The following is a 17,071-nucleotide window of genomic DNA, read 5'->3' as shown; positions in this document are numbered from 1 at the left end:
AAAGAAAATAAGCTCATAAAGAATTTGTGATTCAGGAGATAACCTGCTTTTTTCTTCCCTACAGCTTTCTCTGTTCTTCTTTCCCTTCTTTATATTTAGAGTGTATCTACTCTCTTTGTGTGCATGTGTGTGTGTACCTGACACAGGAGCCTGGCAGGCTACAGTCCACGGGGTCGCAAAGAGTCGGACATGATTGAGTGACTGAGCGCACACACACATGGATATGCTCATTTCCCTTTCTGGTCCAAGAAAATATACCATAGTGGCAATTGACTGTTTTTATGCTGTCTTGACCCAGTTTCCAGGCTCTGGGTTGAGAGTCTGGTCAGTTCCCCTCTGAGCAGCCAATTACATGTGCACCCTGATCACTTCCCTTATTGGGCTCACATACTCTGAACCACAGTGGACTTGCCCTAATCTTCATGGGGCCAGGAATCAGAACCTGGGAGATCCCCTCGCCAATACCCTGGGGGTCCACGAAAGATTTCAAATGAGCCAGTTCACAGGGAGCAAAAACTAACTCAGCCCAGCAGTTTGCCATACAGAGGCTGCCCCCTACAGCTCCAGCTTGCTGGCACCCTGTGCCAGGATAAAACTGCTTCTGTGGCTCTGCCTGGCAGCCTTCTCTCGCTTGGAGCTGCAACAAAGGATTCTGACTTTCGTCTATCCAAGGGTCAAGGTGTTTTGATGTGTCCTGCCATGAAAAGAATCCTTACGTTTTATAAAAACAAGAAAAAAGGGATGGAGAACTCTGTTTTTATCCTCACTACTTCCCTTTCTTCACATCTACACTCCTAGAATTCCTCTCCTCTTAAATAATTTCTAGATTTTTTCTACTTCCTGTCCTTTCTCTTAAAATGTTCCTTCCGTCTATCTCCTATCTGTATTTCCTCAGTATAGAAATACAACAATCATAAGCCCCTGTGCTCATGAATTTCTGTAATTTATTTCAGGATACATTGTCAAAGTTACAAATAAAAAAGAAGACATGAGTTATTAAAACCTTACTAGGGTAAAAATAAAAATGAAGATGTTAGGCATTAAAGCTTGGAAGTGCTATAACACACACGTGCACACATACACACACATACAATAGTGACAGACATCATTAGTGGGAGAGTAATAAGCAATACCTTTGCATGATATCCATTGTAACTTGAACTACCTTGGACTATTTCCACCAAAAGCCATTTTCTCTAGCTTATAACACTTATGGCTTATGAATAAAGTGTGGAGATAGTTTTCATTTGTTAATACTGTTTTACCCTTTGTTGTGGATTTGTCAAAGCATAAAATTTACTTCTAGATGCTTTTTAAGTTTTTTTTTTTTTTAATTCCAGTCATTCTTTATAGTTTACCTGGTTTACACATTTCTTTTTTTCCTCCAATGTATGAATATCCTTTTTACATTCAATTTCTCCTTTATACAATTCTGTTTTATTTTTTCGTCCCTATTTTTCCCCCACATCAATCTTCTTTGCATCATCAGATAACATTTCCAGTGTTCTATGCCTAAGGCAGATCTTCTTAATTGGTGCTAGTGTCTGTCATGTACTGAATTAAGAACAATAGCGAAGGCAGTTACCCAACTCTTCTCATTAACGACATGTGTTGCTGCAATTCACAAGATGATAGTAAACTTGAAGTTTCAGAAAATACAGCCAAGTTTCTGCTAAGTCGCTTCAGTCGTGTCCAACTCTGTGCGACCCCATAGACAGCAGCCCACCAGGCTCCCCCGTCCCTAGGAGTCTCCAGGCAAGAACACTGGAGTGGATTGCCATTTCCTTCTCCAATGCATGAAAGTGAAAAGTGAAAGTGAAGTCGCTCAATCGCGTTCGACTCTTAGCGACCCCATGGACTGCAGCCTACCAGGCTCCTCCATCCATGAGATTTTCCAGGCAAGAGTATTGGAGTGGGGTGCCATTGTCTTCTTCAACAGCCAAGTTTAAGAACCCAAAAATCTAAAACCAGAATCAGAAGAGACATCAGCAACTAGTGTACGCTATGGTTTTATAGTTTGTAGAAAGTATAGATGGCGATTGAAATACAAATTTCTAATTTGTTTTCAAACATTTGTAGTTTCTTGTTCATGAACAAATTTGATCCGCAGTTTTATTCAGATAATAGGACACTAAGACAGAAGGTAGATGAGTAACCACCACCCCCACCCACGCCAGAGAAAAGCAATTGGAGACTCATTCCCTATGGATCTAAACTCCATGATGAGACTGGCAGGACAATTAAGGAAAAAGGCTGGGTCCTGCCTATATCACACATTTCTTCTTCTCAAAGTCAGGAGACCGCCTAGACTACACGTGCACAGAAAGGCTCCTCGGAGACCAAAGGGGAGTGATGTCAAAGGATGTTCTCTGCCCGTATGTCTTTTGGGTAAAATCCATCCTGGCTAAAGAGATGCATACACACATGTGGGAGGATCCTGAGGTGTGCCAAATATGGACTGTGAAACAGGAAAATCAGAACGATTGGCCAAAGGAAATTCAGAAGAAATGCCCCATAAAAGCAATTCAAACCACTAGGAGGATGCAACTCAATGACCTCTCTCTCCCTGAGTCCACCCATGTCTATCCACATGTTGTAACTTTTTCCCTCTTAATAAATAGTTCACTTGCTTCACTACTGTCCCTCTTTGTGGGAATTCTTTCCTGCAAAGCCGAAGGGCCAGGGCCCTTGTCACTGACCACTGGTCTAATGGCTACCATCCGGTGCTTTCACCGCCACAACCCAGCCCAATCTCCACTGGGAACCCAAGCCCGCTCCAAGCCACTGCAGGCCAAGGCCACCCTAGATCAACACCTCGTAAAGATATTTTTACCACCTAGTAAATAAAAATATTTCTATGAAACGAGAAGAAAGTATGATCCAAGGAGCACAAGAAATACAAAGATATACTAGAGGCATGATATTTACATAATACTCTTCTTCAGAATTATTAATTTGTAAAATCTCATATACTCAGTCTTAAGTATTACACTAATTTTGCTAATTTCAGTAGTTAGTCTTAAAGAGACATGGAAGGTAAGGAAATACAGCTAGGCTCTGTACCAAAAAAGTATATGATTTACATCTTATGGTTTGGTTTCTTTGCTGAACCAGCAGAGGCAGCATTTATGAGACCTGCCAGAACGTATATTAATTTTTTCAATGAAGTGGAGTTTATAAGTGGAACCAAATTATATATGAGAACTATACAGATGTCTCCATAAATAGAGACAGTCATTTTTTCTAAAACAAATGCCAATTTCCACAATTTGGGGAGCTTATGATTTCAACAAAATACAGTAATTTTTTATTTTATTCTTGCTTTCAATTATGGAATTAAAGAATGGGTGGAGACTCTAGTATGTTTTTGGAATGCTTCTTGCCATGTCATAAACTTATCTCAGAAGGTTTCCTATATACTTTTTTAACTATTAGGAAAATATTAAGCACTTAAGTTGAGTACTATGGGACTACAAAGACGAATCAGACAAACTATTTCCCTTGAAGAATTTTCCTTGGGTGAAGGAAACAGACAAATGAAGACTTAGGTTAAGGCAGATTCTGCTGCTGCGGCTGCTAAGTCGCTTCAGTCGTGTCCGACTCTGTGCGACCCCATAGACGGCAGCCCACCAGGCTCCCCCGTCCCTGGGATTCTCCAGGCAAGAACACTGGAGTGGGTTGCCATTTCCTTCTCCAATACATGAAAGTGAAAAGTGAAAGGGAAGTCGCTCAGTCGTGTCCGACCCTCAGCGACCCCATGGACTGCAGCCTTCCAGGCTCCTCCATCCATGGGATTTTCCAGGCAAGAGTACTGGAGTGGGGTGCCACTGCCTTCTCCGAAGGCAGATTCTAGAGAAGAGCAAACAGAAGCAAGATCAGCATTGTCTCTGGAATCAGGGTAAGTGTAGTTGTAATAAGGGTGACCCTAGAGGATAATGTTGGAGAAGGAAATGGCAACCCACTCCAGTATTCTTGCCTGGAAAATCCCATGGATGGTGGAACCTGGTAGCCTACAGTCCATGGGGTCGCAAAGAGTCGAACACGACTGAGCGACTTCACTTCACTTAGAGGATAAGGTAGAAGAATTGAATCCACGCATGGAGGTGTGGAAGTATATACAGTCTTCAGGGAATGAGAAGCAGTCTGGGGAGGCTGGGGATTCAGATAATAGAGGGTAGTAATGCGGATGAGGCTCTGATAGCGATTTTTTTTTTTTTTAATGTGGACCATTTTTAAAGGTTTTGTATTGACTTTGTTACAATATTGTTTCTGTTTTAAGTTGTTTTTTTTTTGGGGGGGGGAGGGACAAGGCATGTGGCATCTTAGCTCCCCAGCCAGGGATCAAAGCCACACCCTCTGCATTGAAAGGTATAGTCTTAACCACTAGACCACCAAGGAAGTCCCGGATTTTAGATGGTCTCTTAATAGCGTAACTCAAGTTTCAATTCAATTAATTTTCTAACAGATTTGCTTTATTAACTCAGAGGTAAACATCACACAGCTACATTTTTTCCCTCTGATGAAAACTTCCATTTTCTAACCACTAGAAAGAGTTATAAAACACTCCATTGACCATAACTCTTTATGGTCTGTTCTTTTGTTTCATAATATAAAGACTGAGGAATGCACTTCACATTGAGAAGGAATCTGCTTTAGCAGGAAAAAAAATAAGTAAAAATTATATTAATTACTTCTCATCACTTTGACCTACACATTCTTACAGGTTATTTTACGCTTACTTAGAAAGAAAACCACTTAAATAATTTCAAGTAGAGGGGTTTAAAATATTATTGGACCATTCAGTGATAATGACCTTGTCATGGTCCAGGCACGGGTTGGAAAAGAATTTCCAGACATGAGACAGAATGAGAGGGAAATAAAGTTTATTAGAATAGGAGAGGCTGTTAGAACAGCGGGCCTGCTCAAGGGAGAACTGACATTGAACAGAGGTCCTTAGTCCACTTTTATACCCAGGATACAAGGAGTGGGACAGGGGTCTTGCGGGTCATTTCTTGATTAGATGAGCCTCATGTGCTGGGTGGGGGAAGAGTAGGGCAAATACCTTCTCCCTAAGGGATAGGAGGGGAGACAGGTTATACTGTTTCATTAATAGTTACAACTTGGGGGAGGGAAGGACGATAAGGGTCTGGTTTTTCCATTCCTGCTTTCCAAGATCCTCCTTGGTTTTACCTGCTCTTTCGTCCTTGGGTCACTACAGACCTCACAGTGTTCAGCCAGGTTTTGACTTAAGCACCTTCACCTGGGTATCATCTAAGGCTCCAGTTACAACTGTTGTATAACAAACCACCCCACATTTAGTGATGTAGAATAACTACCATATAATTTTGCTAATGAATTCTATGGAAAATATTAGACAGAGCTCTGCCTGGATGGCTCATCTCTGTTCCACAGAGATCAGAGAGAAAGAAGGAACAAGGAACTAACGTCAAAAGGCAGAACAGAGAGGGAGAGGCAGTGTGGAAGAAAAGCTGGACAAAAGCACTTCAGTTTTACAGTCAAGTTTAGTTTACAGTTAAGCAGAGGGGCAGGGTCCCCTAGACAAGCCATTAGTTATAAAGAAAAGCAAGTCAAAGAAACAGTTTCCAACATGGAGTCAGAATTGGCTTTCTCCTGGCAACAGCTGAAAGAGGAAACAGCCACCCACTCCAGTACTCTAGGCTGGAGAATTCCATGCACAGGGCCAGGCTACAGTCCATGGGGTCACAAAGAGTCAGACATGACTGAGCGACTAACAACGCAACAGTGGGAAAACTCAAACAGTTAAGGATTGGAACAATCTGTAGGCTTTGGCACTCTCATATCTGGTGCCTGGGGTTAAATGAATGAAGGGTTCTCCTTGCAAACTGGCCTTCTATATAGCATGATGGTCAGATTCCCAGAGGGAATGCTGTTAGAGGAATGTCCTGAGAGCAGGCAGTCAAAGACAACCAGGTAGAAGATGCATGGCCTTTCAGGATCTAGCCCCAGGAGTCACACAGCATCCTTTCTGTCATACATTATTAGTCAAATTGGCCACAAGTTTATCCTTTAAATATTTGGATGGAAGACCATCAAATATTTCCAGGCCATGTTTAAAACTGCCATACCTAGTATCTTAATCCTAACTCAGTGAGTGATAGTCCTCCGTCATACTCGACTCTTTGAGAGCCCATTGACCGTAGCCTGCCAGGCTCCTCTGTCCATGGAATTCTCCAGGCAAGAATACTGGAGTGCGTTGCCATTTCCTTCTCCAAAAAGGTTGATGAAAGTGTGTGAAATACTTAGCATTAAAAATGGTTAAAATGGTAAAATTTAAGTTATGTAAAATTTAAAATGTAAAAACTAAGTTTTTACAACAACAGAAAAAACAACATTTAACAACCAGGAAAAGAATTTGAATAGACATTTCACCAAAGATGACATACAAATGGCCAAACAATCACAAAAGTACTGCTTAACATGATTAGGAAAATGTAAATCAGTCTCAGTGAGATACTACTTCACACCCATATAATCAAAAAGAAGAATAATAACAAGTGCTGCAGAGGATATGGAGAAAAGGAATCTTCATATATTGTTGATGGAATTGCTGTAAAATGGTACAACCACTTTGGAAAAGTGGTTTGTCAGTACCTCAAAAATTAAATATAGAGTAGCCATATGATCCAGCAATTTTACTCTTTTGTATATACCCATAAAAACTGAAAATGTTAAGTCCACGCAAAAACAATTGGTTATTTGAAATTTTCTCCTCTCTTAGACTGGGTCTTCCTGATGCAGGTTCTGTTTTGACTCGGTTGTTTGTTTTGATTATACTAAGTCTCTTGAGCTGTTTGTAAATTTTGGTCACATCATCCCTTGTTGGTCACATCACTAACAGATTCTATTATATTCATTACTTTAACCCAAGGGCATAATTTGGCACATAACACGGGTTCAAAAAATATTAGTTGAAAAAAATGAATAAACTATTTCCCAAAAGGATTTTGCTTGCCTCATTTTTTTGTTTTGCCAGTCCTGATGGGTAGAATATCCTTTTCATTTCTCTACCAATTCATATATATATGAATATATATGGGGCTTTCCTGGTGGCTAAGATGGTAAAGAATATGCTTGCAATTCAGGAGACCCGGGTTTGATCTCTGGGTTGGGAAGATTCCTCTGGAGAAGAGAATGGCAACCCATTCCAGCATTCTTGCCTGGAGAATCCCATGGACAGAGAAGCCTGGTGGGCTACAGTCCATGGGGTCACAAAGATAACAGTATTTCAATAAGAAAGAGAACTCTCTAATATCAATTGTATTGAGTAGCTGTTCTAGGGGCCCTGCAAACATGATTGTATTGTATTGTATGATTGTCACAAAACAACTTTGTGACAAATATTATAATCTCCTGTTTGTGAATGAATGGACTCAAAAGTTGAAGTAACTTGCCTGCTGCTGCTGCTGCGGCTAAGTCGCTTCAGTCGTGTCCGACTCTGTGCAACCCCTTACCTGAGGTAAATGTAAAAGCAAAAAAAGGATTAATCCCAGGTGTTAATCCCTGAATCCAACTTTGTTGAACTTGACACTTACTGAACACCATGTATCAGTGGTTATGTTAGGAACCAAAGGTATAAAACTTAGCCCCTACTTTATAGGAGCTCAAAGTCTAATGAAAAGAAGTCTACCCTTCATAGAAAGTACGTATTTCTTCCACCCCATCACCTTGCATTCCTCTGTCCTGTAAGGTACTACAGAAAGTACTGTGGACATTAAAAATACCAGTAAAGACACTTATCTCATTCAAAAAGTTAAAGCTGGAGCAGAGATGCACAAATCCACTTGAAAATGTAATTGGCCTATGTATTCTTGCCCTTTGTGTGGAAGAGGGACCTGCACAGTGAATGACTACTGAATTCAATCCGGGTGGTCGCAATACGACCAGCATGGAGATGGATCCAGTTGGTTCATGTCATTAAACATTTGGATCATAAAACAAACCTAACTTCTACTGAAAGACAGTAAATGGTAAATGACAAATTAACAATCCAACCACAAATGTTAAAAAGAATCTGGAAGTGAAACAGATTACTTTCAGCTGGAACTACCTGGAAAGGCTCATAAAAGAGGGAGGATTTGGTTTGGGTTTTGGAACATAGAAGGAAGTGTTTCATGTGAAGCAGAAGAGAAGACAACCTGTGGAGGATTCATTTCGATATTTAGCAAAACACAATATTGTAAAGTTTAAAAATAAAATAAAATTTAAAAAAAAATGATTCCAGATGCAAGAAACACTAGCCACAATAGTTGAGAAACGAAAGAACAAGACTGTGCTGGGCTAGAAATAAGGCTGGGGATTCCCAGGCAGTGCTAATGGTCAAGAACACACCTGCCAATGCAGGAGACATAAGAGACATGGGTTCAATCCCTGGGTCGGGAAGATCCCCTGGAGGAGGGCATGGCAACCCACTCCAGTATTCTTGCCTAGAGAATTCCCATGGGCAGAGAAGCCTGGCAGGCTATTGTCCACAGGGTCACAAAGAGTCGGACACGACTGACACGACTTAGTACACACGCACAGAAACAAGCTAGTTTAGTAAAATTAGAGGTAAGGTGTATGTTAAAGGAAACATTATAAAATAGAGCCTGCATAGGTTTCTAACTATTTTTGAGCTCATGTGCTATGCTATGCTGTCAGTCATGGCTGACTTTGTGATCCCATGGACTGTAGTCCACCAGGAGCCTCTGTCCATGGGATTCTCCAGGTGAGAAGGCCGGAGTGGGCTGTCGTTTCCTACTCAATGGCATCTTCCCAACTCATGGATCTAACCCGTCTCTTGCATCTCCTGCACTGTCAGGCAGATTAAAGAATCTGCCACAGCACACCACTTAGGAAAACCTTTTGAGCTCCTATACTACTTAAAATATTAGCACCCTTTCACTGAGCGCTTTGTATTAAACAAAGCTGGTGAGTCTTATTCTAACCGTCTATGGAAACAAATGAGAGCAGAAATGGAAAAAAAAAAAGTCAAAAAGAAAGAAGGAAGACAAAAAGAAGGAAGGAAATTTTAGCATAAGAAAGCAAACTTGGCAGTGTACAAATACTACTTAACTAAGCCACTTACCATGGGTAGAGCATAAAGCAGGCTGTTTGGTTTCGGGATTATTGTCTAAAAGAGATGCCACAGAAAAACAATTTAGCATAGTCAAATATCTTATGACTCTGTTTCCAAATACTTTACTTTTCTCAAAATAGAACTTTCTTTTGGCAGTTCAATTGCCTATTTCTTTTAACGCTGTGCTGGCCGTTCTTCCAATGCTTTATCATCTGGGTATGAGATTAGTATTCATAGTTTATGTTCCTCAACTATATACCTAATGAGATTATAAAGGGCAGGAATGCATAGATTTAAAGTAGAAAATACTTGGACTGTTAGAAGTTTAGTGCTAGATTTAGTGTCCTCTGGGCTCTAAAAAGTAGAGAAGAATAAGGGGAAATTTGGCAGCCATTACAGGCAATAAAAGGTAAATGGATCTTAAAGCACACAGTTAGAGGTATTCAGTCATCCTGTTAAATTAAGCTCCCCTTCCCTTTTCATTAAAATCTGTAAACAAACTAAGTAAAATCATCACATCAGAGAGCCGGAGAAGAACATAATGTTCACGTTAATCATTTCTTGTTATACAGAATTGCAGATATTAACTGATACTCTGGTTGCCTGAAGGATAAGAACACCAAACTGTTTTTCTCTTCACTAAGAATGTTATGCTTTAAAAATTATAATATTTACTAACACCTTTTTTTCTTACTATAAGGTTTGGCATTCTTTATTTGCTTAAATTATATTGTTGCTTGCCATCCCTAACTTTATCATATTTTAATTATTATTTAGGAAAATGTATCTCTGAAAATTTTCTCAATACTTCCTATTACACAGTCAAGTTCAATCTACTACATATATATATTTATGTGTGTATACATATTATTTTTTTAATCTTGTCTTTACTATTATTACTACCTTCCACTTTCTGCTTTAGAATCCTCTGTACATTTTGTCTTGTTCTGAACTTCTGTCATGTTCTAACATGCTGAATTAGCCACGGAATACTGAAACGTCTTCAAAAGGATCCGACTTTTACCAACATCCTGGTAACAGAGATGATGTTCGGTTGTATACATTCCCTCCTCTATGTCCAGCATCAATAAAACACATGAATACAAGAATTACTAAAAGTAGGGGGAAAGTGAAGATACACCATATTCTAAGATAACCAAAAATAGGGAGTTTTACCCAATGGATCTGTTTAAATAGAGATAAGCAAACTGCTAGAAAACACCATTCGTTAATCCACTCAAAAGAAAAAAGGGAAAAGAAATATTAACTATGGCACTTTTGCTTTAAACATTCTTTTTGCCCCTTAAGTGGAGTGCTTCATCAAATCCAGGGGAATATTCCCTTTAAAGCCATTCTTTATGCTTAAAATCTGGTAACTAAATGATAAAAGCATTACCAGAAAGAATTTTTACATACCCATAAAATGTCTCTGTGACATTGTGAATTTTGTTTTAATCACTTATTTGTCTTATTTCAGCCAGTTTGTTTTGAAATGCTAGGAACCTGTGGGTAAAATACTCCCTGACACTAATGATATTAGCAGACTAGCTCAATCTAAGAACTTAGATTAAGTCTGGAAGGTATTAAAAAGTTTCTTGATTACTTTTCCACCATATTTGCTACCCAGTGAGAGAATATTAATTATGAAGATCAATTCATTTACTACCTTTTTAAAGAAAGTATAAAATGAGTTGTGCATTTGCATGTACTAAAAGGCCTATTTTTCTTAGCTTTCTTTTTTATATATTAATTCTCTTAGGACATTTCTGGTTATATGTCTGGAAACTTCAGCCATCCAGAAAAAAAGAAGGCTGGGAAATAATGAAAAAAATGTGCTGAAAGAATTCACATAAAAGTTTTGGAGACTTGAAAATGGGAACAACAGACACAAAAAGTTATTGAACCAGGAAAAAAAAAAAAAGGCCTTCCTGGCAGGTACCTATATAGCAATACACTGATAACTAACTGTGGGATAAAAATAAAGGCACCTAGACATTATTACAGTTCTCCTCCATGAAATCAAAATTCTAACTCAAAGGTAAAGAGAGAATCAGATTCATATTTTATCTTTCTGGTTTAAACAGTAGGAAAAAAAATTACCAGTTGTAAAAGAAAAATGAAATCTTAAAAATAAATTTAGTTCAATTATTTAATTCAAGTATCTTCTTAGGAATTACATCTTCTATGCAATTCTTAGGAATTACTTCTATGCAAATACACACATAAACACACATACAGAGGATGGTGCACAATTTGTGTATTGACATATAATGTTAAAACTATATAGAATCAGTTTATGTTAATATGAATCTCACCATTGGCCCTTAGATACTGATATTTTCCAATAGGGTGTCCAAGCAGTGGAAAAAATATAATAATGATAAGTCAGATGAGTTTCTTTCAGTGGGATTAATTACTTTCTTTCTGAATATTAGCAATCCAAGAGATATTAAGTTAAATGTTAAGATTCTAGGAATTGGATGAGAGATTATTTAAGGAAGGGGAGAAATTCTTATTTAAATTCTGCTTTTTGAATAATTCAATCCATATTTTTTATTACTCTCATGCAACCAAGATATACTCTGGAGTTACCATAGTATTCACTAATCACTAATAAAATACTCTATTACCTAATTTGCTAACCCAGGGGATCCTGAAGGTGTGAGGAAAGACAGTAATCTGAGATTAAAAAACAAATTCATACGAGTTTCCACTGAGCCATGATTCGCTCTTTTTTCCCCTTCTTTTCCATTTATAGGCTTTAGTTGAAATCAATACCAATTCACATTCCATTCCAAAGGTAAAGGGATTTCACTCAATCACTTGAATATGCAGAGTAATTTTGATTCTTCCCTCCATTAAGATCTAATGATTCTTCTTCAGAAGGAATTTTCAAGTCTGAGCACCACTCACTCCCCACCCCTTCTTAAATGTTTCCTCTGCTACTTCCTTAGTGAAACTGTCATTTTGTACACCTGAACTACTGCAATGTATCTCTAGTGGATCTCCATTTATAGTCATTTGTGTCAGCTGGCTACAACCAATTTTCCATGTTGCTTTATAACAGATATGACTGTCATTCCTGTGCTCTAAAACTTGTCAACAGAATCTGAATGCCAATTGAACAGACCCTATTCCTTATTGTAGTATTCCAAGTTCTTCACAATCTGGGTCCATCTGCAAACCCTCCATTTTCCACACATCAGACAGGAGACTTTCAGAATTATTTCACAGGCTTACAATCTATCTATCTTTTATCTAGCTATAGATATATGGATGTATGCTAAGTTGTTTCAATCATATCTGACTCTTTGAGATCCAATGGACTGTAGACTGCCAGGCTCCTCCGTCCATGGGATTCTCCAGGCAAGAATACTGGTGTGGGTTGCCATGCAATCCTCCAGATCTTCATGACCCAGGTATCAAACCCACATCTCCTGCAGCTTCTGCACTGCAGGCAGATTCTTTACTACTGAGTCACCAGGGAAGCCCATAGATATATGTATATATCTACAAATGGATACCTATAAACACATATAAACTTTCTAAAGTAGATGTTTAAGAAAATAACTGCAAACTTTAAATTTTTTTTCAAATAAAGAAAACACAAAATTGCCTTAAGACATCAACTTATTAAGAAATACTTTTTCCCTTCACTTAAATTTAGCATACTTATGAAAACACTTCACCTTGTTCTGTCATCTATTTTTCATATATCACTGTAATAATGATGACTTTGTCATAGATTGGCAGGAGTGTCTGGCAATGACAGGTATTTGGGAATCACTGAGGTAGACTAGTCATCATTCCCTAAACACACACTGATTGATAATATTATGACTCACAGACTTATATTAATTATGAGAATGGTTGAAAACACAGATGACTGTATCAGTCAAGACCTTGGCAGGAAACCAGCACAGTCAGCAGGGATTCTGAAGGTAATTTAACAGAGCAGAAGCAAGGTCAGGGTTAAGGAAATCAACAAGGTCTGTTAGAGCATCCAGGGATTAGCAACAGCAGGAAGTCCCTGGGGCTGCATGGAATACTAGAATGTATCAGAAGCTCAGGGAGGCCTCAAGGAATTTGTAAATGAAAGAACCAGAATCCTGAGCCCTTAGTAGAGAGCAAAGAAAGAAAAAAGCTACATCCCTTGCCTTTTTCTGATGGTCAATGTCTCTCATTGGTCAACTCAGCATCAAGCCAGAGGGCCAGGGGGACAAGGCTGACAGTGTCAGTAAGGATCAGGCCAGTTCTCTGCACAGAACAGGGAAAAGAAAAGAACACGGCTAGGGAAATATGGGAAGGGCAAAAGGAAAATATCTAATCAACCAATTTTCTTCCTGGCTTATTTGCAGAAAATTTAAGGCAAGCTAATTTGAATTGCAGTGGTCTTTATTTTGCCCCCTTTCCTTAGCTAATTGTGTTAGAAAGCCTATATTGGAGCAGTGCTATCCAAAATCTTTGTGTGTTATGGCACATATCAGTCAACCAAAGCGAATTTCGTATGCATACAAATAGTCCTCAATTTACAATGGTTTCACTTAAGAATTTTCAACTTTACAATGGTGCAAAAGTGATATGCATTCAGTAGACTCATACTTTGAATTTTGATCTTTTTGCAGGCTACAGCTATGTGGTCTGATTCCATCTCCTGATGCTGGGCAGCTGCAGTGAGTGACAGCTCCCAGTCAGGCATACAATCAAGAGGGTCAACCATCAATACTCTGACAGTCACTCTGTACCCATAAAACCATTATGTTTTCTTTTTTTTTTTATATAGTGCTCAATAAATGTCATGAGATACGTGACATTTTATTATAAAAGAGGCTTTGTGTTACATGATTTTGTTCAATTGTAGGCTACTGTAAGTGTTCTGAGCACATTTAAGGTAGGTGAGGATAAGCTATAGTGTTTGGCAGGTTAGGAGTATTAAACGCAGTTTTCCAAATTCCCTGACATATTGACTGCAGCACTTTCACAGCATCATCATTTAGGATTTGAAATAGCTCAACTGGAATTCCATCACCTTCACTAGCTTTGTTTGTAGTGATGCTTCCTAAGGCCCACTCGACTTCACACTCCAGGATGTCTGGCTCTAGGTGAGTGATCACACCATCACAGTTATCTGGGTCATTAAGATCTTTTTTGTATAGTTGTTCTGTGTATTCTTGCCACCTATTCTTAGTATCTTCTGCTTCTGTTAGGTCCATACCATTTCTGTCCTTTATTGTGCCCATCTTTGCATGAAATGTTCCCTTGGTATCTCTAATTTTCTTGAAGAGATCTCTAGTCTTTCCCATTCTATTGTTTTCCTCTATTTCTTTGCACTGATCACTGAGGAAGGCTTTCTTATCTCTCCTTGCTATTCTTTGGAACTCTGCATTCAGATGGGTATACTTTTCCTTTTCTCCTTTGCCTTTTGCTTCTCTTTTTTCTCAGTTATTTGTAAGGCCTCTTCAAACAACCATTTTGCCTTTTTGCATTTCTTTTTCTTGGGGATGGCCTTAAGATATTTTTAAGCTTACGACTGGTTTAATGAGACAATCCCACCATAAGTTGAGAAAGATCTACATACAAAAGGCTTGGTGAAAAAAATTCTTTTTGCATTCTCTTTATATGATATTTTAAATAGAGATGATTCTACATATTAAATTTATACAAAACTTCCTAACAATATTTAAGACTAAAATTTTCACATAGGAAAATTAATCATGCTTTCTTTCATATTTTTTTAGTCTTGGTTTTGATGCTTGAAAGGGTCAGTCACAATTCCTGAACAAGACCTTAACAAAGTTCTCTTCTTATTCTTAAGACACCTGACTAGAAATGTTGTTGATGAAATAGGTAAAACCATTTTTTACAGCCTTTTAAAATTTATATGGCATGTGGTTGTATTTAAAGAAAAGATCTTTTTTTCCTTTCCTTATAAAGGCAATAAATGTTGTGAATATAATGTTAAACACTACAATAATGATGGAAGTGAATGTCAAGTCCAAAAAAAACTTCAAGTCAGGTGTCCCAAAGTTTTAATGAAGTTCTAAATTTCAGAATAAACATGCATTGTCAGGGCAGTCCTTATGCTGCTAGCTTTGAGGCCACTTAAAGTCACATCCACTGCAAGTGTCTCAAATTTGTGAAAACAGAGATTTAGGGCCACTATCTAGATCCACACCCACAGATCTCACCTTCTAATCCTTCCTCCAACACCTTCCTCTGAACTCACAAGTGTTTGCCCTTTCTCTCTGGACATTTAGAACTCCACTGTTAACTTCTTGATGGGCTGCGATGTGCACTCTCTCTAGTCATTGAATAGATGCCCAGGTGGCAGACCACGTCCAAAGAACTGAAGAGTGGATTATCAGATCTCTCATGATCTAAGCAAGGACTCCAGTCTCCCAAACTCCACTCAGACTCCCCAAGGCCAAAGGAGATCAATGTTTCTGACATACAACTGTAAACCTTCCCACCGTACACTGATCGAAAACTTTAAGATCCAGAAAAACACTCGCTTAGTTATAGTCAGTTACCTTTCTGAAAACAATTCCAAAGAGTAAAAAGATCAACATTGTTTTTTTTTATAAGATATATAAATGTAATATTTTTGAGATTTGGTACGATATTCTACAATCTGATCAGAGACTAGGTATAGGAATATAGGATGCAAGATAAAGCCATTGGTTCCTGGACTTCATTGTCAAATTACCCTGTACATATCTAATGTCCTCTGTCCATTAAAATTCATTTGATGACTTTCCCCCTTTGAAAGGGAAGCAAGTAAAACAAAGAAATTCCACTAAGACATATAATCACCTCTGAGAAAAAGAGTTTGCATCGTCACAAAAAGTGCCAAGTTTGTTTGTAAAGTTTCCATAAGAAATCTGTCTTCAAAAGTTGTGTCAGCTTGTTATTTATTGTTGCTACTGGAGAATATAGAGAGACCTACTCAAAACTCAGTCTTGAGTCAAGTAACTGAGTTAGGATCAGGTGTAACCACTGCCCACAGTATTTGCCCTCAGAGTGATTGCAAAATGCCAAAGCACTTTCCTTCCATGAAACTGATTCTAGAATGAGAGGAAAAAACCCTCTAAGTCTGCTCTGCCTGAAGATGTAGTCCAGGTCTGCTTGTTCCTATAAAAAAACATTATTTCCACAAGCAGAGGACTGAAATAAGTGTCAATATGTGAATATACTATTGTTCAGAGTAATACAAAGGGGCATCAGAATACTATGTTTTCATTGGTCTCCCAGTTCCATAGTGTCCTATAATTTCTGACGTAATGCATACCTTAAAATAACTAAAAATATGAAACCTACCCTAGAGCATGGCACAACTTGATTTTTCAAGTCTTAACAGTCCATAGGAAAAGAATGCATCAGAAATCTCTCAGGACCAACAATAAATATGGCAACATCAAGCTGTGTGTTTCTTTGCTAAAATTTTCTCCACTTTTGACCATAGAGTGTTGGTGGTTGCTCTTTTATATTAGGGAGGAACAGAATTTGGAGAAGACATGAGAAGATATTCACTTCGGAGGCTTATATAACATTAACAATAATAGCAGTGTTCAGAGAGTGTTTATATGCCCCATACACCGGTGTTCTGAAGAGCTGGTATTACTTCAGTATATTTAGTTGAAAGCAACAGAAAATAAAACTGGCCAAAGAAATGGGAATATATAGTGTTATAATCTTAAACAGGGTTAATTTGAGAGTTGTCATAATCCCATGTATTCCTTGTGATTCTGAAATTCTATTGGTTCAGGAAAAGAGATGGATCTGGTAGCTTTGGGCTTCATATAAATATTCAACAGCATCAGGAGGAAGAAACAATTTCTTAAGCATGCTTGATACCCAGCTTGTATACAGCTGCATTGTCCAATACAACTATCACTTCATATTGGTCAATGTTCATGATCTACCAACTCTGAAGAGTAAGAAAAGTAACCATATAGGCCTCACTGATTAGAATTG

The 17,071-nt window shown here is 38.3% G+C and overlaps 1 protein-coding gene across 1 annotated transcript in view; it reads right to left on the bottom strand.

Moving 5' to 3' along the window:
• Positions 1 to 17,071, bottom strand: part of GAS2 (growth arrest specific 2) — a 180,216-nt gene that overhangs the window by 162,204 nt on the left and 941 nt on the right. The window lies entirely within an intron of this gene.

This window comes from Bos grunniens, chromosome 29 (genome assembly GCF_055505025.1).
Source record: "Bos grunniens cultivar Pamir isolate PY7600 chromosome 29, Bosgru_T2T1.0, whole genome shotgun sequence".
In the NCBI taxonomy this organism is placed as follows: domain Eukaryota; kingdom Metazoa; phylum Chordata; class Mammalia; order Artiodactyla; family Bovidae; genus Bos; species Bos grunniens.
This window is presented reverse-complemented; position numbering and strand designations above follow the sequence as displayed.